The sequence below is a fragment of the Thermobia domestica genome, chromosome 13, assembly GCF_964235325.1.
Source record: "Thermobia domestica chromosome 13, izTheDome1.hap1.1, whole genome shotgun sequence".
Classification (NCBI taxonomy): Eukaryota; Metazoa; Arthropoda; class Insecta; order Zygentoma; family Lepismatidae; genus Thermobia; species Thermobia domestica.
In genome coordinates this window covers 70252788-70267637 of record NC_137466.1, presented here as the reverse complement: position 1 = coordinate 70267637, position 14850 = coordinate 70252788, and positions in this window count along the sequence as shown.

The following is a 14850-nucleotide window of genomic DNA, read 5'->3' as shown; positions in this document are numbered from 1 at the left end:
CCAAACACGTGGTACAACGTAATGCTTACGTTTATATTTTGGCAATTTTGTACCCCTAGAAGGGAACGAGGTGGACCACCCAAATTTATCATAATACATGTTAGGGTCCAGTACTATAATACCAAATGTTTAAATTGGGCAATTTCCAAAATTTAAGGGGTGGGCCAAAGTACCCCTCCCAAATTTTTAAAGGAGTGCACAAACATACCCATATCTTATGAAATGTAATGGACCCCTATACATGACCATATAACTATATAGGATAATAACACCTCATCAAAGGAAATAAAATCGACAAAAAAAAAACCAAACACGTGGTACTACGTATTGCTTACGTTTATATTTTGACAATTTTGTACCCCTAGAAGGGAACGAGGTGGACCACCCAAATTTATCATAATACATGTTAGGGTCCAGTACTATAATACCAAATGTTTAAATTGGACAATTTCCAAAATTTAAGGGGTGGGCCAAGGTACCCCTCCCAAATTTTTCAAGGGGTGCATTAATATACCCATGTCTTATGAAAGGTAATGGACCCCTGTATACGCCCATATAACTATATAGGATAATAACACCTCATCAAAGGGGATAAAATCGACCAAAAACCAAACACGTGGTATAACGTATTGCTTACGTTTATATTTTGGCAATTTTGTACCCCTAGAAGGGAACGAGGTGGACCACCCAAATTTATAGTAATCTCTATTAGGGTCCTATACTATAATACCAAATATATTAAATGGGCAATTTCCAAAATTAAAGGGGTGGGCCAAAGTACCCCTCCCAAAAATTTAAAGGGGTGCACAAATGTACCTATGTCTTATGATAGGTAATGGACCCCTATACATGACCATATAATCATATAAGGTAATAGGACCTCATCCAAGGGAATAAATTAGGTCAAAAACGAAACACGTGGTTGTACTAACAATTTGGCAATTTCGTACCCATGAAAGGGAACGAGGTGGACCACCCAAATTTATAGTAATATATATATATATATATTAGGGTCCTATACTATTATACCAAATATGTAAAATGGTCAATTTCTAAAATTTAAGGGGTGGGCCAATGTACCCCTCCCAAATTTTTAAAGGGGTGCACCAATATACCCATATGTTATGAAAGGGAATGGACCCCTATACATGACCATATAACCATATAAGGTAATAGGACCTCATCCAAGGGGATAACTTGGGTCAAAACCAAACACGTGGTACAACGTATTGCTTACGTTTATATTTTGGCAATTTTGTACCCCTAAAAGGGAACGAAGTGGACCACCCAAATTTATTATAATACATGTTAGGGTCCAGTACTATAATACCAAATATATAAAATGAGCAATTTCCAAAATTGAAGGGGTGGGCCAAAGTACCCCTCCCAAATTTTTAAAGGAGTGCACAAATATACCCATATCTTATGAAAGGTAATGGACCCCTATACATGACCATATAACCATATAAGGTAATAGGACCTCATCCAAGGAGATAAAATCGACCAAAAACCAAACACGTGGTACTACGTATTGCTTACGTTTATATTTTGGCAATTTTGTACCCCTAGAAGGGAACGAGGTGGACCATCCAAATTTATCATAATACATATTAGGGTCCAGTACTAAAATACCAAATGTTTAAATTGGGCAATTTCCAAAATTTAAGGGGTGGGCCAAGGTACCCCTCCCGGGGGTGCATTAATATACCCATGTCTTATGAAAGGTAATGAACCCCTGTATACGCCCATATAACTATATAGGATAATAACACCTCATCAAAGGGGATAAAATCGACCAAAAACCAAACACGTGGTTGTACTAAAATTTGGCAATTTTGTACCCCTAGAAGGGAACGAGGTGGACCACCCAAATTTATCATAATACATGTTAGGGTCCAGTACTATAATACCAAATGTTTAAATTGGACAATTTCCAAAATTTAAGGGGTGGGCCAAGGTACCCCTCCCAAATTTTTCAAGGGGTGCATTAATATACCCATGTCTTATGAAAGGTAATGAACCCCTGTATACGCCCATATAACTATATAGGGTAATAACACCTCATCAAAGGCGATAAATTAGGTCAAAAAACCCCGAAATTTGACTTTTTGGCAATTTTTTACCCATGAAAGGGAACGACATAGACCCTCAATACTAATAGAGGTACATACTATGGTCCTAGGCTACCATACCCAATTTTTAAATTTGGCAATTTCCAAAATTTAAGGGGGGTGGTCCTATGTACCCCTGCCAAAATTTAGGGGGTGGGCCAAGGTACCCCTGCCAAAATTTAGAGGGGGTGGTCCTAGGTACCCCTCGGTCATTGACCCCGGGCCAAGGTCATTGACCTTTGACCTATGACGTCACAAAAATTTTTGCTGACTCGACGTAATATACGGGGGGGCCTACTACTGCGTTCAGAGCACAGGGGAATCAAGTCCATTTACCAGAGTTGTGAGAAAAAGAAAAATAAAGTTTATACGACACGTTTAAGTACATGAAGAAATTAATACTATTTTTTTCCCATTATAAGATTTGTTTACAATACTGGACATGAATCTTTTATGCTCTGAAAGGAGCTTCAAATAGAGATTCTAAAGATGAAATATGTCCAAAGCGACTTGATTCTCTTGTGCGCTAAATGCATCACATTTTCATGTTTATAGGTAACAACTTATAAATGTATTGGTTTTCATAAGTGACAATAGCTCAGCCACCAAATATTCAATTTTAACGTACTTGCGTTTCTATTTTCTTCATGAGCTGATAAACTTTACATTTTCTAAAATTATTTTTATCCATGCCAAATATCAACATTTGTGTGCAATTTCAAATTTATTTGTTTAGAGTAAATATTCTACTATGTATTTGCATTAGTATTTACAGGTGACTCAGATCTGAAAGTTTCAATGTTTACAGAAAGGGGGCTACAAGTTTTAAATAGTTTTCACAAGTTATGTGTTAATGTGATTTTTCCCTTGCCACAATCTTGCCCACCCACTCCGCCCTTTGAGGGGAACATTTGGAGTATTTGAATTTTTTCTTTTACTTCACTTACAGTTTATGTCTTTCATTTGTACTAGCTAAATTCAAGTTTCCATGTTTATGGGATTTGAATTGTTTTCATAAGTGACGTAACAAAATGTAATTTTTATCTTTGCCCCTAAATTTCCGCTATGGAAGGGGAAATTTCGAGACTTCGAATTTTTTCCTTTATTTGTATTATAAAATCTACACTTGTGCAAAATTTCAAGTCTCCATATCCACAGGAAATAGGTTATAGCTTTTGAACTATTGTCATAATTGACGTAACAATATATAATAATTATATCCTTACCCCCCTAATTTTCACGGTTGTAGCAAAAGATTGTGGCCCCCTCGTTCCCTGGATTTGTTTTCCTGTGATTTTTTTCGCCGGGGGTGTTTAAAGCAGAAGATATATGCATATAACCTCCATACACTTGTTGAACCGCAACAGAACATTACTCTTACCATCGGGACCATCATCAGTGAAGAGTTACAGACAGTATCAGTCAGTATGTTGCGACGTACAGAAAAATGTCTCGCCATTTACGGGGGTCACTTTTAGCATCTCTTGTAACATGCAGGTAAGCCAGTCTTTACATTTTCTTACGATTTCGGCTCGTATTCGTGTTATCATGCCACGTTACTTTTATGTGGACCATTCTGTACTGAATAATTATGCTGAGAAATACAAGTATTACATTTCTTATTTTTAAAATGTTTTGAAAAGTGTATTGGGGGGACAGGACTTATGAAAACCACTAAAGGTGATGTCGTATATTTTGATTTTTCTTAAGATATTAAAAAGTCAAAGGATATAACAATTTCCCTTTGTAATCTTTTAGCATCTAAGTCATAATTGGGTTGAACACATGTTTTTTGACACTAGGGGAAATATCAAAATACTGACTATTTTATGAAGAAGTACTTTCTTAATTTTAAATGCACTTATTACTAACAGAAGGTATTGTATTTTAATTTCTGCGATATTTGACAAACATAGTGAAATGGTACTGGACTGATTAAAGACTCTAAAATGCATTTATCATCACTGTAAGACTTAGCTTATTATGGAATTAGAACTTAACTTGAGGCTTCATATGGAAATCTGATATTGAAAACTCCAGAATTTTATCTGGGTCTCTCTCTTCACATTTCCTGGCGATTTTATCGCTTGAAAAATTCAAAGACCTTATCTTCACTTCCATCAGTGTTCACAATTGAGGGTTGAAATGTTTCCATAGGTGTAATATTACACAGGACACATTATGAAGATACTATAGCGAGAGTTCTAGGGTACATTTGACTGGTGTCATCTACGTGACTCGTAAGATAAAGCCTGGTGTCCCGAAGAGTCTACAATGATTTGATCGAGAGAAGCGCGATCTAGTCACTTCCATTCATTGTAGTCTTCTTAGACGTCGAAAGCAAAGTTAATTGCTATTAGTAAAATGTAACTTCGTCATTTTTGTGTTTGATATAAAACACAAATAAGATCGAAAAGAGTAGAGTTACTGTCCGTTACTGTCCTTTGTAAACCTAGCAATCTGATTCATAGAAATATTCCGAGACACAAACACGGAAGTAGCACTATGGATGAACTGTGTTCTCAATCTGTCTTCCTCCAGGGTTTTTACTTTCCAGCGACGAAAGTTTGATAATCGTGAAAAACCTAATTCGAAATTTGAACGGATTTACACGTTTCATGGCCCATAGATACCGAAAAAATGTTTTTTCCGACATTTGTCCATCTGTTCGTCTGTTCGTCCTGATGTACACTCATCTAGAGGTCGTATCGTTCAACGTGTCTCAACGAAATCTTAATGTTTTTACATGATTCTCCAGGGGGTTCGAATTTTCTTCCTATTTCTAAAAACAAGGGTATTTACCTAAGAAAAAAACTACTTTCTCAAAAACTGCTCTAACGATTTTTGTTTACATTTTATAAGTCAATTTTCCAATGTAACCTCATGATGTGGTATAAGATATTTTTCTGGGAGGAGTCAAGGACTGGTAGTTGATTCTTGTGGCGAGTTTAGTTTCTGGCGATTTTCTCGAAAACGACTCAGTCGATTTTGTTCGTATTTCATAAATAAATAATTCATTAATAACTTGACAAAATGGCATAACTCATTTGTCCTGAAAAAAAAATATGAGGAATAATTTATTACAATAGATAATTTATTTTGGGGAATGAATTTTCTTTCCGTGAAGTTTTCCAAAAACAGTTAGAATTTTGTTCGCATTTCACAAGAAAATGTTTCAATAATAACTGCAGCACTACATGATTTAGTTTAAGGAGTCAGAAAGTTCATTGCTGTAGCCCGTATCTTTTATTAAGGTTGAGAAACGAATGAATAATGTTTCTTCCTAAGAATCATCCAAGGATGCGAATAACAATCTACAACGTGTATTACAAGTACTATGGCTCAATGTGTACAAACTTTGTCGACAGATAGATGATTGAACTATTTGACAGCTTGAAATTGGTTACGTATTTAGGTTACCAAATCTCTCTATTTTAACTCTTTCAAGACCAAAGGACATGTTGTTCCATTTTTAAAAAACTATGTTAGAACTGTACTTAACCATTAAAAATTTTTCAATTTTCGTGTCTTGGACGTTAAAGATACAGGGATTACCAAACTGAGATTGAAGATAAGTTAATATAATTAGGAATTGCTCTTTAATAGTTTTGTTTAATCAGCCTCTGGCTTTGCAGGATTTCTACCAACTAGGCTATTTAAAGAATTTATGAAATACAAGAAACATTAGTGTTGTACACACAAATATTATAATTGAAAACACTATGCAGAGAAAAACTTACCATAAGTAGAATTGATTGTACTTTTCTTTTTTTAACATGTTATTGACCATAAGGACATATTTCTTCCAGGGCATAACTAGGCAACTGTTCCAGTGTGATAAACTTGCAATAACGATCTTTGGAATTTACTTGTCAGTTCTACCCTAAATAGCTAATTTGCTTCTCCTTATCTACAGTCGTTTTGACCCTCATTGGGTTAAACTCCAAACGTTGGCTAAACTGAATCATTACATCCCTGTTACAATGGTAATGTAGGATAAGTGTTTGAAACTTGTTTATTGAGTATGATTATTTTATTTCATATTTGTATTTTCAGATTTTTTAATGTTCAGAAATAAACGTCATGTACAGAAGTTTATTGCGTATTAACTTATGTCTTGAAAGTTCCTTTCCTTGTTTATCTCCTCAATTTATTGTTTACAATGATTAAAAATGTTTTAAGAGGAGATCTTAACAGGATCGTATAATTATTATTTTTGGTTTTTATCTCCTGTAGTTGTATCTTTTAGGTTACAGGAGACAATGAAAATTGGAGGATAGTAACAAAATAAATGACAAAATAACAGGGATTCACGATACAATTACTTGCGCTCGTCACTCTTACATGATCGACCATGCCGGCAGGCACATTGTGTAATTATGTAATAAGTATAGGCAGTGGTGCTATTCAGCCGGTTCGCACCGGTTCGTCAGAACCGGTTATTAAAATATTTCGAGTTGCAGAAGCGTTTGTTATACCTAGACACAACAGTAAATTTTACCCAGTTGTACCCAGGAACAGTAAATTTTAGTTTAACTACCTTTCTTTTTTAGAAATTCTTGCAGCTACAGGGTTACACATGATCTCTCAGAGCAAGGTATAAGTGTTTATTTCTTAATCTCAAATGCTCAATTGTTAGGTATTAAAAATTAGTAGGGGAGACCGGGGCTGGTTGGCAGCTATTAGCATAATGAGCTGTTGCTGCTGTCATAAACGAGCGAGCTATGGATGCAGCTGCCACCTTCACATGGAATTTATAACTTGCGGATTGTGGCGTCTATTAGATAGTGTTTTTGCCAGTCTGAAGTTTTTTTTTTTTTTTTTTTTTTTCATCTCTCCGTTATAACATCACAGAATCGTCACTACTTGGAGTACAGAGGTAAGTAATATAGCATTAGTTAGATCTGAACTTTGTTTTTATGGATATTCAAACAATAAAACATAAATGCCAAACAATTGCTGAGTAATTATTTACGACTTTATTGCACAACATGGGCTTGGGGTTAGTTGGTGTATAGCATTTGGGGTTGGTTGGCAAGTGCGCCAAACAATTCCGTGTGGAATTTTATTTCATTTTACTTTTATTGTTACATTGTTTGTTTTATTGTTATGTTGTTTACAGTTCTACCAATCTTTTACTTCAATGTTATGTATGCCGGACTCTGAATTTTCTGAATAGGCCTAATTCTCAGGATCAAGAATATTTTGTATGTGCTCTTTTATTACAAAAATAGAGGCCTAGCAATTGCTTTTTCTTTCTTTGTGGAAAGTAGAAAATAAACTGCATTTCTCGATAATTCAACTGAAACATATCTTAGTTTCTCTTACAAGGAACCCTAGGTATCTATCAGAGCCCGATTTTCACGAAACTTTGTATATAGAGAGAGTACCTCGGGAAACTCGCACAGCCAAAATTGTAGCTGCAGAGTCCAAGACGTTGGGACACTAGGGCCCGAGAAAGATCAAAAGTGGGACCTCAGTACATTAAGGACATGGTGAGAAAATGCAGTTTTTCTTTAAAACTATGTAGTGTAGCAACACGAAATGAGCATGCATGGATACTAGATCGTCGATATGATCTGTTAAAAGTTATAAAAAGAATATCCGCCATCTTGAAAGATGCCATGTTGAAACTGGTGTGATTGGTGTAAATGAGAAGAGGGTCATCCAATGCATTAATTTTAACGTAAATAGTCACAAAAACCTGTTGGTGAAGTCTGTTGTTGAATTACAATATTCTTGTGCTTCTGGTCTTTTGGTGAAGTCTGTTGTGGTATTACATTATTCCTGTGCTTTAGGTACAAGATGAGCAAAGTGTATCTTATGACACTCAAGCAGATGCAGATTATGGAGCGCTATGAGTGGGATCAGTGGAACTAGAAAACCGATAGAAATATAATATTAGCACTACATCATTTATGTCACAGTCACCATGTAATTGGTGTGGATGTGGTGATATGATGGGTTCAATCTTCATAATAATGTCATGGTTGACATTAACTTGTAACTTTTTATTAGACTTGACTTAATTCGAACAGAAATCAGAACGTCATATCAGTCCATCTATAGCGCTCCACACCGTGCATCTGCTCGAGTGTCATGAGATACACTTTGCTTATCTTGTACCTAAACCAGAAGCACAGGAATAATGTAATCCCACAACAGACTTCACCAACAGGTTTTTGTGACTATTTACGTTAAAATTAATGCATTGGATGACCCTCTTCTCATTTACACCAATTACACCAGTTTCAACATGGCCTCTTTCAAGATGGCGGATATTCTTTTTATAACTTTTAACAGATCATATCGACGATCTAGTATCCATGCATGCTCATTTCGTGTTGCTACACTACATAGTTTTAAAGAAAAACTGCATTTTCTCACCATGTCCTTAATGTACTGAGGTCCCACTTTTGATCTTTCTCGGGCCCTAGTGTCCCAACGTCTTGGACTCTGCAGCTACAATTTTGGCTGTGCGAGTTTCCCGAGGTACTCTCTCTATATACAAAGTTTCGTGAAAATCGGGCTCTGATAGATACCTAGGGTTCCTTGTTAGCTACTTTGTGAACAGCGGGAAATAAACTACGTTTCTTGATAGTTCAGTTATTTTAATTACATTTTGAAATAATATGAAGAATTAACCTACACCAAATCATATTAAAACTGATGTAGTTTGATAATCCTGTAATTTTCAATGTCATGACAACCAAGTGAGAATGAAAGAAAGAAGTTTCCATATTTCATAAGGCTGATTCTTTTAAATGTTGTGAATAAAAGTCGTTTCAAACTTCAAATAGCCTACTTCATTGCAATATATATATATATATATATATATATATATATATATATATATATATATAATAGAATTTAGAAAAACAACGTTTATTTCTAATAAATCCAATTTTTGTTTGTGTTTTGCTATATTTAAAAAGTCTGCCAACTAGCCCCACAATATCAGCCAACCAGCCTCTTACTAGGGATCGGTTGGTATACTCCATTTTAAAAGAAAGAAAAATTTATTTCTCGAAAACTATATAGCAACAAAACAAAAACAAAAATTGAATTTATTAGAGGAAACATTGGTCTGTCCGTACATATCCATTACATTGGAATACAGTGCACCATGTGCTCATAAAAAAGTAAAGAATGAAAAGTTCGCCAACCAGCCCCGGGCTCCCCTACTGGGATCGTATGAATGTAGTGCTGAGAGTTATTTATATCTGAAACGCATACATACCATTATCAACACTTGTCTATCCATTGCTGGATTACGATCTTCCCAATTCATTTTGACAAACATCTATCTTGGATAATTCGTTTCCAAGACACTCGCAGTACTACCTAATTTCGTCACAATACATTGTATTAGGATACTGTGTACGTCTCTACTTGTCACATTGGTATGCAGTGGAAATTTTGCGTTTGCCTACCTTGTATGGTTTGTTTCCTAAGAGAGTTACTCTCTCTCTCTCTCTAAGGGCCAATGCCACTTTTTGGCAAAAATAAGATACTCTTCAGTTTTAATGTCTATAAATGGGTGTTTTCTTGTGCAAGAAAAGCAAATATCAACACGAAATACTTTGGAGTATATACTATACCATTCATATTAACATTTGCTCTTCTTGCAGAAGAAAATATCCATTTATAGGCGTTGAAATTTGATGAACATCTCATTTTTGCCAAAAAGTGAAATTGGCCCTTTTAGACCCAAGCCACAGATAACAGAGAACTGGTTGTTAAAAAATTAGAATAGCACCACTGACTATAGATTGCTCATTGTAAGAATTCTCACCTCTGATTTATAGATTTGTTGCTGGATTATGTTATGGGAAAGAGCCACATCCGTGCATTAGTTCTTAATGTTTTCTCTCTGACCTACGTTAATTCATTATACCATAGTTCGCAAGTATTTACCATTATCTTCTGTCATATATAGGACATGGAAAATTGAACTGAGAATTTCCATTCTCTTTTTTGGAAATCAAATTTGCAATAAAACTTGTTAACTAATTCTTCAACTTACGCACCTGCTTGATTTCGTAACATATTTGTATAACTTCACAGGTATATTATTACTAGTACAAACTCAAGGACGTTGATCAGGTTTGTGAATCAAGAAGTGTTCATCATAAACTAGTTTCACTGTTTTAGAAATCGATCCTTATTAATCAAGTTCTTTTCCGTACTACGAAAATACCTTTAATAATAGCCTATCCAAGTAATGGGGTTACCATTAGAACAATTCCATTTCGTACCATCTAACTCTGTTAATAGTCTTCCAAAAGTCACAAAATTTACAGGCGTGTTAACAAAAAGGTCCAGCCCTCACAACTTTTTTCGATAGCAGTTCACATATATTACTTCTCAAACTTGTAATAAAGTTGAAACAAGGAAAAATAGGATTTGTTTCTGTTCAGTACAAATCTTTAGATTAGAGTATTAGGATTTGTAAATAAATGTACAGTATGCGTTCAGATTTTCCTTAACTCGTTTTTATTTATTTATTTATTTATTTATTTATTTATTTATTTATTTTATTTTATTTTATTTATTTTTTGTAAATAGCTGCAGTAAATTATTCATGTTTGTAATACATGTTCTAAAGCCAGGCCCTTTCTACTGGTCTTGTGTGTAGCGCATGTGCCTTTGATGCGCGTGGTCCCGGATTTGGTTCCTTGTGGGAGGGCACAAAACAAATAATTCCACAATCGTTCGATTTCACTAATCATCCGTCTCTTTTAGTCTGGTGAGCATAAAGTATGGCGTTAAACTAAACAAAGAAAAATCATTTCAAGTGCCGAGAATTCAATCGAAACATGATCTAATACCATTTCTAGTGATTAGGAACTAGACTTGCCCATGAAACATGACAGAACAGAATTTTCGTGACGAGATATATAGCTATATGACATGAGACATGTATCTTCCAACGTAAACGCTTTTCAAGACAAGATATTACTTTTTCGAAACCTTTTTTGAGATGAGAGCTGTTGTCTTGTAGTTAATTGCATTTGCAACAATAGGGTAAAATATTTCAAACAATATATACATATAGTGGTGGCAGAAAAAAATAGAAACGCATTACAGAAGTTCGTTTTTTTTTAGGACTATAATTTAATGAACAGCTTTTAGGATACATGAAATTATTATTAGCACCACGGTGATTCATTAACGTTGAAATAGAACTTAATTTCAGATTTTAATTTTCAAAACCAAAACATGCTGATTTGTTATCATAAACAACTGATGAAACAAAATAATGCTTGGCCATAAACATGAATAGTATCAATGAAAATTACTAAATATTTACGGTATTTTGATTTCCTAACATGTAAACATTAGACTTAATAGCGTGACTTTTATTTTTCAAAACTGCTATGTACCATTTGTTCATAGAGTCGACTAATTTCTCGCATGTTGCTCTTGGAATTAGGATTTAGATTTGTGGGCTTTCGGCTCTATGGCAATGTTAGCCCGCCATGTATAAGGCATGTCATCCCTCGGCGAGCATACTGTCCGAGGAAAGGAAAGGAAGAAAGGATTGGGGAAGGAAGGAAGCGGCCTGGGACCATTAGGGGCCATTCCGGCATTTGCCTGGTGTGAATTAAGAAACCCCAGGAAAATCTCACTCAGGATGACTGGAGTGCCGTTTTACACTTTTTCGACCGAGTGGCCCCACCGGGAATTGAACCCGGGACCGCTCGCACTAAAGGCAAGAACGTTAGCTACTACGCTACACGGGGCCACACTTTTGGAATAGAGTTCCGTGTATTCTGCACTTCCTCCCACAATACGTTTTTGTTTATGATACTTCACTGTGGTATAGCCGCCTTAATGGTTTTCCGTAAGTTCTCTATTGGACTTAAATTCAAGGACTGCACTAGCCTTTCTATGACTGATATTTTTCTTCCTTAAACGACGTCTTCACCAAAGTAGAGCTCTATTCAGGGTCATTATTTAAGATATCAGGATAAATTTACTTTTTCATAGTTAATTTAATTCCATACATTGAACTCACACTACCATAGGAAAGGCAGCTCCGAATGATAATGATGATATTCCCTCCCTCAAACTTGATGGTCTTTTTTTTTTTTTTTTAACTATATTTCATGTTAAATTTACTGTTGATTACCCTTCGAACAGTCGTCTTACCGTCGAATCCAAACAAATTGATCTGTGTTTCGTCATTCATAACATATTTCGCAATTGATTTTCCTTATCTTCACTGGCCACGCCCAGATGCCTTATCACGAACGCCGTGTGATCTCAAATATTCTTAGATAGCAGTGATAGTTTCCTAGCACGCAAATTAGAGTTGTTTTTCTGCTGATCGGTGCATTTGTCCAGTTGGGTGGACGTCGCGAAAGGGTTGTATCTGTTTGTGCGGGACAACAAATTGTCAACTGCTACCGTTGCTTTCCAAGGTCAATCCCTTACATCAGTCATGCAAGCCGCTTATAGAGTCAAAAACCCTAGAATTTTCCTTAATCATCCTATCATTTTTGCAACAGGTTCCATTGATTTGCCTTCCTGGCGGACTTTTAATTAATCTTCTTTCATCTTCGGTACAATAATGACGCGTTCTACACATGAGTGACTATTTACCTCTAAACTAAATATTTACTACTAAACGCTTACATAGTACCACTATATCTTTCGTTGCGAATAAAATTAATAACATATCTGCTGTCTTAAACTGTGGAAACATTGTCAATTTGTATTATTTTTGCCAGTCAAGCTTTGCACAGCTATCCACGTCCGTATTGGTTTGCCACTAAAGTCGTACCGAAGGCCAACAACTGTGTTTACAAATCCTTCCAGATAGATAGATTGACCAACAAAATGCCTGTTTTCGGAAGCACCTCACTAAATATAGTTTAAGATAAAAAAAAACTGTGAAAGTGGCTATGGTTTCTGTTTTCTTCTGCCGCCACAGTATATATACAAAGCGTAGTTTACGAAAATATTTCTACATACTTGTACAGATAGTAGTCGGGTTGGCAAGCCGTTGGAAGTAGTAATGTTGTTAACAGGAAATATATCTCTTATACTGTTCTATTAAAGTATTGAATAACACTGCCAAGCAGTGTTATTGGTGTACATACTTGAAATAAGTATAATATACTCGTTAACAGTCATAATAGAATAAAGAATACACTTAAATAAGCCTTTATTTCATTTAAGATACAAAATGTTTCAGCTATTACACATAAATTTACAATGTTTATAACGATTCCGAACAGCAGCAAAAAATATTGTCCTTGAAAGCTTTTAGTTTCACAGAATAGATTCCTACTTTTATTTTGGATTCATACTTCTGTCTCAAAGTTTGGCTGGTAATATATGTATTCTTTTCTTACTTACCATCAATCTCAACAGTTTAAGATAGGATATGACGTAGAATTAAATGCTAAAATATTCCTTCTTTAAGAATCTTAATATCTTACAAGTAATCTCATTCAAAGTCAAAGGAATTATTCATGTCGTTACCATTACTGATATTATAACTTTAATGCTTGTATAATTTTATATCTCATCTCAAGAGAATAAAATTTAATAATCAAAGTAATCACTTTTCCTTAGTCAAATGATATTACTAATACAGCAATAACAGTAGTAGTTTGGTGGTGAGATATTCAGGTTTTTAACTATTTACAAGTAACATTTCAGTAAGTTGATCTAGTGGAATAGATATCTACCATTTGTAATATCAGCATTTAAAAAATCTGACTTCGTGAGCTGGAATTGTGAGCACCCCATCGTTAGCCTCGAAGAAATTAATTGGAAACTATGGATTTATTTTTTTATAGGTCGTGAACAAGTGTCGCTTGTTTCTGTGCTAATGCAATAAATATAATAAAGGTAGGCAGTATTTTTATTATACCCGAAGTTAACCTAACATCTGTTAAGATCAAGTTATACTTAGTACTGCTTGCCAAGTAAACATTGCGTTCATGCTCGACACCAGTACCGGCAATTAAATGTATAATTTAACTGTTTGATCATAGAATGCGAATAAAGAATTCAGTCACGATGCAAAATCTTTGCTGTCACTTAGAGGCACACTATCGTAGAATAGCACACATGACAGGTATTAAGAATTATCTCTGTATATTAAGATTTTATCAAGAGATCAGTAGAAATGTTGGTAGATAAGATACATTTCTTCCTTGATAGCCCTAAGATTACATTATATCTTACAGCTGATTATCCTGATGAATTTTTCTAGGTCTCTCCTCAAGTGTAGATAATCTGTAGCTTTACAATTTCGCACCAGATTTGTAGGACCCAACCATATTTGTTTCCCTCAAGTCTTCGGCTTCCTAACTAATATTAATGCTCAAATCGAAATATGGTTACAACCTTTGTCCTATTTCGTAGTAATTAAATTGAAGGAATTAAGTTGCTAGTAAATTGTCGTAATAGTATTCAAACTGCAAATTGGCATGAACATCTGTTACATCTTTGGAATCAGGCATGCAGGGCAGCTAGGGACAATTATTCGCCAGCTTTTCACTAAGCTCACTTCCACTCTCTTCAATATCAAAAATGTAAAAAAAAAATCTACAAAACGCTACTATATGAACAAGTTGAAAGTAAGCCAGATATTATCTACAAAATGCTATTATATAAATAATAAAAAGTAAGGAATATAATATCTAGAAATCGCTATTATATAAACAGATAGAAAGTAGGGCATATAGTATCTACAAAACGCTATTATATGAACAAGTAG